The 8,971-nt window shown below is 35.1% G+C and overlaps 1 long non-coding RNA gene across 3 annotated transcripts; it reads left to right on the top strand.

Moving 5' to 3' along the window:
• Positions 1–4,621: 4,621 nt before the first annotated feature.
• Positions 4,622–7,167, top strand: LOC133830576 (uncharacterized). Of its 3 annotated transcripts, none has more exons than XR_009892131.1 (6): positions 4,632–5,026; positions 5,306–5,442; positions 5,582–6,108; positions 6,634–6,783; positions 6,919–7,034; positions 7,121–7,167. It is a non-coding gene; the product is annotated as an uncharacterized LOC133830576 (long non-coding RNA). The 3 variants fall into 3 exon arrangements; XR_009892132.1 differs by having other exon boundaries at positions 4,647–5,026; positions 5,906–6,108; XR_009892130.1 differs by having other exon boundaries at positions 4,622–5,026; positions 5,306–6,108.
• Positions 7,168–8,971: the final 1,804 nt, after the last annotated feature.

Here is an 8,971-nt window from a genome sequence, read left to right as displayed (position 1 = left end):
AACACAAAAAAAAAAATTGAAAACAACACAAAAAAAGACAAAAGACAAAACCATAAAAATGTATAAATTTCTTTAAAATCTTAAAATTGAAAAAAAAAATTGACGATAAAATCATAATTTTTTAGTGAAAATTAGTATTTTATGTAATTTTCCTTAAATTTTTTGAACTTTTTTTATTTATATACTACTTTAATAACAATAATACAATAATAATACACAAATTTGTATTTACATTTAACATATCCAAAATACAATACATTCCAATATTAATCAATGCATAATTAAAGTTGTTGAATAATATACTTTTCATTTATACAATTATCTTAAATTGATGATGCAAATCAAATTATACAATATTAATTACAAAAAAAATTAAATTAAATATAAATACAAAAACACAATTTTAACTCATGCCACTCATTTCCCTCCAAATGTATTAATTTGTTTTTATTATGTTATATAAATTTTAAATAAATAAATAATGGTGTATATTATAAAAGAATAACATAAAAATATTGTTGACTAGATTTTTAGCTAACTGACGCATAGTCAAAATAATTAATGAGAGAGTTTTCAATTAGACAATCAATGAACCATAAATGAGCCAAGAACCTAGTAATAATGAGCAATAAATAATAAAGAGCGCCAGAATTTATAGAGGTTAGGCCCCAAAGATTGGTAATGACCTACTTCCTCTTAGATTTGTATTAATCTTGAAGGTTTACATAAGATCACAAGGGGTTACAAGTGGATTTCTATGTGTAAAAGATAATACAATATGGCAAAATCACTGCTAAGTACCAAATCAGTGCTGCTCGGTATGTTTCTGGTGCTAGTCGATAGACTAATTTTTTTGAACCCCCTCCACTATGGTGGAGAGTTCGCATTTATAATGTCCCTCTCACCCAAGGGTTGCGCCTGAGCATAACTGATGGGGAAATATTTATTTCTTCTCGCAGGTTGTTGTTGTTCTATTCTTCAGGAGTCTTGACCAAGTTTTTAGGGCTGTTAGGCGCTCTTTGTGGATGGTTGGGCGATTCTTGCGAACTGTTAATGGTGAGTGTAACTGCTTTCTGCCGATCAGGTTTATCTGTCTATCATACCGACCAACCACTTATCTGGCAAGCGTACCGAGCAGTGACTGTTATTCATTTGTCAAGTGTACTCCGACCAACTGGGCATTTGGTGATAGTATGTTGAGCAGTAACTTATCATATACCCTCTATGTATATGATAAGATTTTTCTAGCCAGCTGACGCGGAGTCAAATAATTAACTAGAGAGCTTCCAATTAGACAATCAATACACCATAAATAAGCCAAAAATCCAGTAATAATGAGCAATAAATAATAGAGAACGCCAGGATTTATAGAGGGTCAGCCCCAAGGATTGGCAATGACCTACGTCCTCTTAGATTTATATTAATCTTGAAGGTTTACACAAGATCACAAGGGATTACAAGTTGATTTCTATGTGTAAAAGACAATACAGTACGGTCGAATCATTGTTATGCCAAGTTGCTCGGTATGTTCCTAATCTTGTTCAGTAGGCTATTTTTTTAACCCCCTCCATTATGGTGGAGAGTTTGTATTTATATTATCCCTCTCGTCCAAGGGTTGCGCCTGAAGCATAACTGATGGGGAAATATCTCTTTCTTCTTGCAGGTAGTTATTGTCCTATTCTTCAGGAGCCTTCACCAAGATTTTAGGGCTGTTAGGTGCTTTTTGTGGGTGGTTGGGCGATTCTTGCAGACTGTGATCGGTGAGTGTAACTGCTTCTTGCCGACTAGGTTTATTTGTCTGTCATACCAACCAGCCACTCTCCTGACAAGCTTACCGAGCAGTAACTGTTATTCATTTGTCAAGTGCACTCCGTCTAGCTGGGCATTTGGTGATAGTATGTTGAGTAGTAACTTGTCGTATATCTTGCAGGTATACACCGACCAACTTGTCGGGGGTATGTCCAGTTTGCTCTACATGTCAAAGTTTAGTGTCATGTCAGATATGCCAATTTTTTGGATAACATTCGCCCCCCAAGTTTGCAATGGTGCTAAGCAGCATGGAAACTTTTGCTCTGGGGACCATACCATCCAGCCTGGTCGGAGGTACACGCCCCTTGTTAGGTGGCATAACACCTGGTGTAGTTTATATCCTAATATTTCCAAGAAATAATGTAACGACCCAAAATCGCTAATAAGGCTCAAGGGCCTTGATTAGTGTGCCTGGAGGGCATAATGGAATTTATGTGTGATTTTATGAGTTTAATGCATGATTATGATTTAAAGCATGTTATATGACTATTTGTTTATCTGAGATGCATGACTATGTATATTAGTATGCATGTAGGCCCGGATCGTGTTAGAAGGGCCTAATTGTAATTTTAGCCCACTGAGGGCATATATGTGATATTTGCATTCTGTGAATTGTACCACGTGAGTGTGGTGTTATTATTGTGATGCACGTGCCGAGACGGTCCTAGAGAGCAAATTTAACTTAAGAGTCACAACGGGAATTCTATAGCCGGCTCGGGAGGAGCCTAGGGGTACCTTGGGAATTTTATGGCTAAGTTGAGATTTAGCGGGTAATGGTTATTGGTGATTGAGTAACCTGGGTAACCATTAGTTACTGCTGAGAGTAACAAGTTAGGTGAAAGAAATGGTAGAATTGCAATATTAGTGAAAGGACTAGAGTGCCCTTGAGGACTTAGTTGGGAAAGGATTATTTGGAGGGGTAGCATGGTCATTTGGCAAGGGTAATATACAATTTTCAGCTGGGTTTTAGGGGTACACGGTTTGGGCATTTGGGGTCACTTGATGCTTTGATAGAAATTGAAGAGAAGAAAGAGGAGGAGAAAGAAGAGCTAGGGCAAGTAAAAAGAAAAGAAGAAGAAGAAGAAGGGTAGAAGGGCTGATTTTGGAGCTTAGGAGGAGATCAAGGAAGCTTGTTGGGAGGATTCTTCACTTGAGGTATGGATTTTATACACACTTAAGTTTGTTTTCTGTGTTGATTTGAGGAATTTAATGCTTGAGTTAAGCTTTTCAAGGTTTTGGGTTTAGATTTCTTAAGTTGAAATCAATTGGGTGGATTTGTGAGTGTGATTGTGTTTTGAGCTTGAATCTAGTGTTTATGGGTTGGTAGATGGTCCATTTAAAGTCTTAAATTGATTTTGGGGTTTGGGTATTGGTTTGGTATGATTTGGGAAGGTTTTAACTCGGTGAAAACGCGAAGGAAAACCCAGAATTCTGGGCCTGTGAAGGCGTGCCGCGGCACAAGGCCAATTTCAGGTTATCATTTTTGGCAATTTTAGGCCTTTGCTTCGGGGGTTCGGGGGATGTCTCCGGGGTGTTGTTTTAAGGTTTTAGAGGTCTCGAGAGTGCGGGATTGGTCCCGGGAAGTGGTTTTGGGTTGGTTAGTATTAAAAATTGTTTTATGTGTGTTGTGACTAGGCTATTGGAGAGGCTCGTGCTAGAGGACCGTGCTCGTGACTTTGGTGCATTGTGAAGCTCGGGATACAGGTAAGAAAACTATAACACTTGTAGGATAGGGCGTGGGCCCATAGTGTGATTGCGGGGCACGGCCCTATATTGCATGATGAGATGATTGCCGGGCATGGCCCTATATTGCATTACATGTTAGGGTGTAGACTTAAATGTATTGATAATTGTTTGAATGTTGTTTGATTTATGCTATATGTGATTATAGTGAAATGAACGGCTATGGCCGAGGGCGGCAAGGCCGAGAACGGCAGCGGAGCCGGAAGTAACACCTAGCACATGGGATGCTTATGGTCAGGGTAGGACCCAGGGGATACGTGTGTTATCCCTACGGTGAGGACCGAGACCCCAGGCTTCGGTAAGGTTTCGGGGGCGGCATGGCCGTGTTTGCTTAGTCTAATGGTTGACTTGTTTATATGTGGATTATCTGTTATGATAAACTGTATAAATTGCGTATGTTATGTTCTGCATGAGTTTTCTTGCTGGGCTTCGGCTCACGGGTGCTCCGTGTTGCAGGTAAGGGCAATGACTGAGTCAACCAACCATGAGTACGGAGAGCGTGAAGCGACGCGTACATGTTTGGCCTGCCCGACTGCTTTGGTTGGGGGTTTATTTGAAAATGGCTGTAATAATCTATGATTTTTAGAACTGATCAACTGTAAAATTATTTCAAGATGTAAATAGTTTTCAAACCTTACTTTGGGATCCCAATTGTTTAATACTAGAAGTTTTTATTAAGTCAACGCATTTTCAAAGTGTAACGACCCAAAATCGCTAATAAGGCTTAAGGGCCTTGATTAGTGTGCCAGGAGGGCATGTTGGGATTTATGTGTGATTTTATGAGTTAAATGCATGGTTATGATTTAAAGCGTGTTATGTGACTATTTGATTATTTGAGATGCATGACTATGTATATTAGTATGCATGTAGGCCCGGATTGTGTTAGAAGGGCATAATTGTAATTTTGGCCATGTTGGGCATAACTGTATTAATATGTGATGATTTTTGAGACCACAGTGGTATGTGGGTATATCCGTGATGTGTAACTTTCGGCACGAGGCGATCCTAGAGCTGGATAGCGGGGAAAAGTCACAACGGGGCATTATGTTTGACTTTGAGCGAGTCAACACTACAACATTTTAGAGTTTATATCACATTAAAAAAATTACACTTTTTGAAAAGTGCTATTATTGAAAAATTGGGTCAATATCTTAAAAATAATACCATTGGCTTTTGAATATTGGGCTGACAAATATAATAAGGCTAATTATAAAGCCTGTTCATACAAAAAAAAAAAACTCTTCTCTCTCTCTGAACGAAGTATCCTAGATCTTCTCCACTTGCTCTCCTCACCGACGGTGACTTCGCCGCCAATCTAATCGCCGGAAATTGGTGATGATAACCTTATTATCAAGCTCACGATTCATTTATACTAGTTCCAATCCCAAGTTCCCAATTCTTTTTGCCAAAACCTAAACCCATTTCCTTGTAAGCTTCGATCGATCGCTGAAAAATCTTCCAGTTCGATCGTTTTGTAAGTTTTTTGATTAGCAATGTGGTTTTTCAACTCTTCTTCTGTTTGGTTTTTGGAAAGTTTATTATATAAAAAGGACTGCCTTGGTTTATTAATTACGATTTATAGAAATTGGGGATTGATTTTGCTTTGAGTAAATTTATGGATTTTATTCAATTTTGCCTGCATTTTCTGGGGAAACTATCGAATTGGTTTCAGTGATCACAGTGATGATCTGTGGATGGAGCTGTGTTAGTGTTGGTTTTGACTATGGTTTTGGTGGGATTGTTATCTATCTAGATCGCAGGAAGAAATAGCCAGGGAGGAGAAATAGCCAGGGAGGCAATAAAGCATGTATTAAGCGAAAGCGACTTTGGATTGAAGAAGGCGCTCATGCTCTGGCCTATATCGCTCTATCGAAGCCTCTAGTTTCTCAGGTTTTCTCTCTAACTTTGAAACCTGTTTGTTCTTGGCGTAACACGCATTTAGATACCAATATTGGATCATTAAGTCGCACACTCTACTGTTGCCTTGGTTTTGTTCTTGATCTGACTATGACTCATGATAATAAATCAGTCATTGCAGCTAGCAGCTCAAACAATTGGTATGTCTGGGATGGTAAACAGGCCTAGGCATTGGTAGACTGAGATAGAACTAAAGGAAAAGGAAACATGTCTTTGGGCAAGGGTATTGGGTCCTTCTTTAAAGTTTCAAGTGATTGATATTAATTTGCTTATATAATTTGGTAGTTTTGAAGAAGCCCATAGACTCCTAATCAACATGATTGATTCTGAAATTTTAGCTGATGTATGTACATATAGTATTGTAATTGATTCTCTTTGCAAAGTGGAGAAACTGAAAGAGTTATATGAACTGATGTTATCAAACGGGGTTTACCAGATTCACTTTGATCAAAGGCTATATGAAGGTTGATAAAACACAAGTGTTAGTAGTGAGTTCTCATCATATAGTTTATGTTCCGTAACTAGCATTGTACAAATTAGGGAATAAGTGGCTGCATTACCCAGATTGATTGTGTTGTGTGTACCAAGACATGAGAACCAAGTACAGCAAAGGATAGCATATATACTTCAATCAGAAAGGTACTTCAGTAAGTTGTAATTAACTTAAATCATCCAATTATCTTTGCTTTGCTTTGCAGCATCAATAAGCTTTTAATTCCTAGTAGTTTGAAATTCTTTGCAATGCTTTAATTATTCAAGAGCACAAACCTCTGTTTTGCACCTTCTTTCACCGATTCTTGATATATATATATATAGTATTTTACTTTCTGTCTCTCTGTTTTCTCTCTCTCTCTCTCTCTCTCTATATATATATATATATTCATACATATATAAACTCATATTTGGTTGATCGAATTAATGGCACTAAGTTTCATGTGGCCATAACAAAGATAAATCATTTTTATCTTATTTCTTTTTCTTTGATTATTCTAGGAGTCTGGAACCATAAAAGTATTCAGTTCTGAGAACTAAGCCTGCAAACCTTATTTGATCCTACATTACTTGAAATTATTAAATTCCTATTTTGAAAATTTATTTCTGCGAACAGTTTCTGATTAAAATTTCCATATCTTATGACCATGACTATTTTTTTCCCATTAACAGGTCCTATTTTTGATGTATCATTACTTTGCTGCAACTGAGATATATAATGTGATCCGTGTCTTTATTGCTGCATATGTTTGGATGATTGGATTTGGCAACTTTTCCTACTATTACATCAGAAAAGATTTTAGTCTTGCACGTTTTACTCAGGTGATTTTTTTTTTATTTCATTTCCATTTAATGTGTCATATGTATTTTCTAACAATAGATTTTTTATCGCCAAAAATAAAAAAATAGACTAAAACTAAAGTAATCTCATATCTTTCCTTATTCTGCACCATGCAGGGTATACCGATCCTGCAAAGCCAGATCTCTCTCGGCTGCATGAGTGGCATTTCAGATCTGGACTTGATCGTTATATATGGATCATTGGAATGATATATGCATATTGTCATCCAAATGTAAATCATTGAATGTTCATGCTCGCCTGTCTAATAATTATTTTTCCTTTTGGTTTCTTTAGCTGAACAATATTGTTTTATCTTAGGTTGAGAAGTGGATGGAAAAATTGGAGGAAACAGAAACCAAGGAGAGTTTCAATCAAAGGGATTGTAGTTGCTGTTTCCGTATTTGTGAGTAGCATTTATGTGACAACAATTTTAGTATCATGAGCTTATATAATGCCAGTGATGATTTTTATGGCTCTTTTATATATATATATATATATATATTCTTCTCACTTCATTCATGATCCTTTGTGTAGGTTGGTTATTTATGGTTCGAGTACATTTACAAGCTCGACAAGGTTTCATATAACAAGTTCCATCCCTACACCTCATGGATCCCTATAACTACATGAGTAATAATATGGATAATATTGTGATGACATAAATCATTTGCATAGATTCACAGGACACTTCTTTCTGTCTTTAATTTCTCTTCTTTTTTTTTACCAGGGTTATATAAGTTTGCGGAACTTCACCCAGCAGTTCCGAAATTTCTCCATATAAATTGTCTAACCCTTAAAAAGGCTCAAACATCAGGATCATTTATTCTTCTAATTTTTTTAACGTTATACTTTTGACAATTTATATGTAGATGGCTTGGAAAGGTTACTCTTGAAACCTACATTTCTCAGTTCCACATCTGGTTGAGGTTTGTGCTCTTGATCCTTTTGTTTTGTTTGCAATGCTTTTAATGTAAATTCTCACACTAACACAAGTTTGTACTATACAAATGCTAGTAATTTACTTATGTAAATTTAGGATTTATTGAAAAAATAGCTGTTATGCTACTGAACCTTACATTTAAAAAAAAAAAAATTATATCCTAAACTTTTTTTACTTGAGACATGTTAATTAGACTTGTTGTGACCTGGTTTATCGGTTTTAAGTTTGTGTTCTAAATTTGGTCAGGTACTTCCTACTATATAAAGTTTCTTCGGAGTATACCACATGATCCAGTGATGACATATTCGAGTTCGACTACAAAATTTTAGAAGTGTTTTTTTTATTTTTTTATTTTGTGGTGTACTACTTTTATATATTAGCTTAACTTTTTAGTTAATATTTTAGAAATGTTTTGTATTGCACTTAATTACTAATTACTAATGTAATGATATTAATATTTAGTGAATATTTGTTTTTGTAATATATTTGATCAAAATATATACATAATAAAATTTATTAAAATATTATATAAATAAAATATAATACTTTGTTTTAAAATATATGACAATAATAAATGCTATTACATTTATAATATAACAAAAAGAAATTGTTATAAATTCATCATTTATAACATATTATAGTGCTTAGTTTAGATAATTACAACTATAACCAAACGTTATCATTAATATAATATAACAAGCACGAAATGTTATAAAAAATCTATAATAACATTTTTTATAACTCTTAAATAATGTTATGAAATAGGCATAATTAGTTGCTCTTGACATCATATTTATAAGCGTGATAAATAGATATTATATGTATATTATAACAAAGAAAAAATGTTATATAATAGTTAATTATAACACAATTGATAACACTTGAAAATTATTATAAAAATGTTTGGACTTTTAATAACACGGCCTATGTTAACATTTGATAAAGTGTTATAAACTGTTTTTTATAGCACTTTTTCAGAGTTATTCTAAATGTTTTTTCTTGTAGTGCAAGGAGTATTTTGATGTTGGGTTATGAAAATAAATAATTGGAGATATATTTGAGGTTAGGATGTCTAGGCGGGAATACTGGGGGATTTTACCATTTTTGCCTCGGGGATATTTTGGTACCCCGAACCTTGAGGTAACCAGCTTAAGTTATAAAAACAAAACAAATAAACCATTTGGAGACTTAGAGAAACCGACCCAGCCTCCACCCTCTCTTCTTCTTCT

The sequence above is a fragment of the Humulus lupulus genome, chromosome 4 (genome assembly GCF_963169125.1).
Source record: "Humulus lupulus chromosome 4, drHumLupu1.1, whole genome shotgun sequence".
In the NCBI taxonomy this organism is placed as follows: domain Eukaryota; kingdom Viridiplantae; phylum Streptophyta; class Magnoliopsida; order Rosales; family Cannabaceae; genus Humulus; species Humulus lupulus.
The sequence above is the reverse complement of the archived record's forward strand: the minus strand, read 5'-3'. Positions and strand labels throughout refer to the sequence as shown.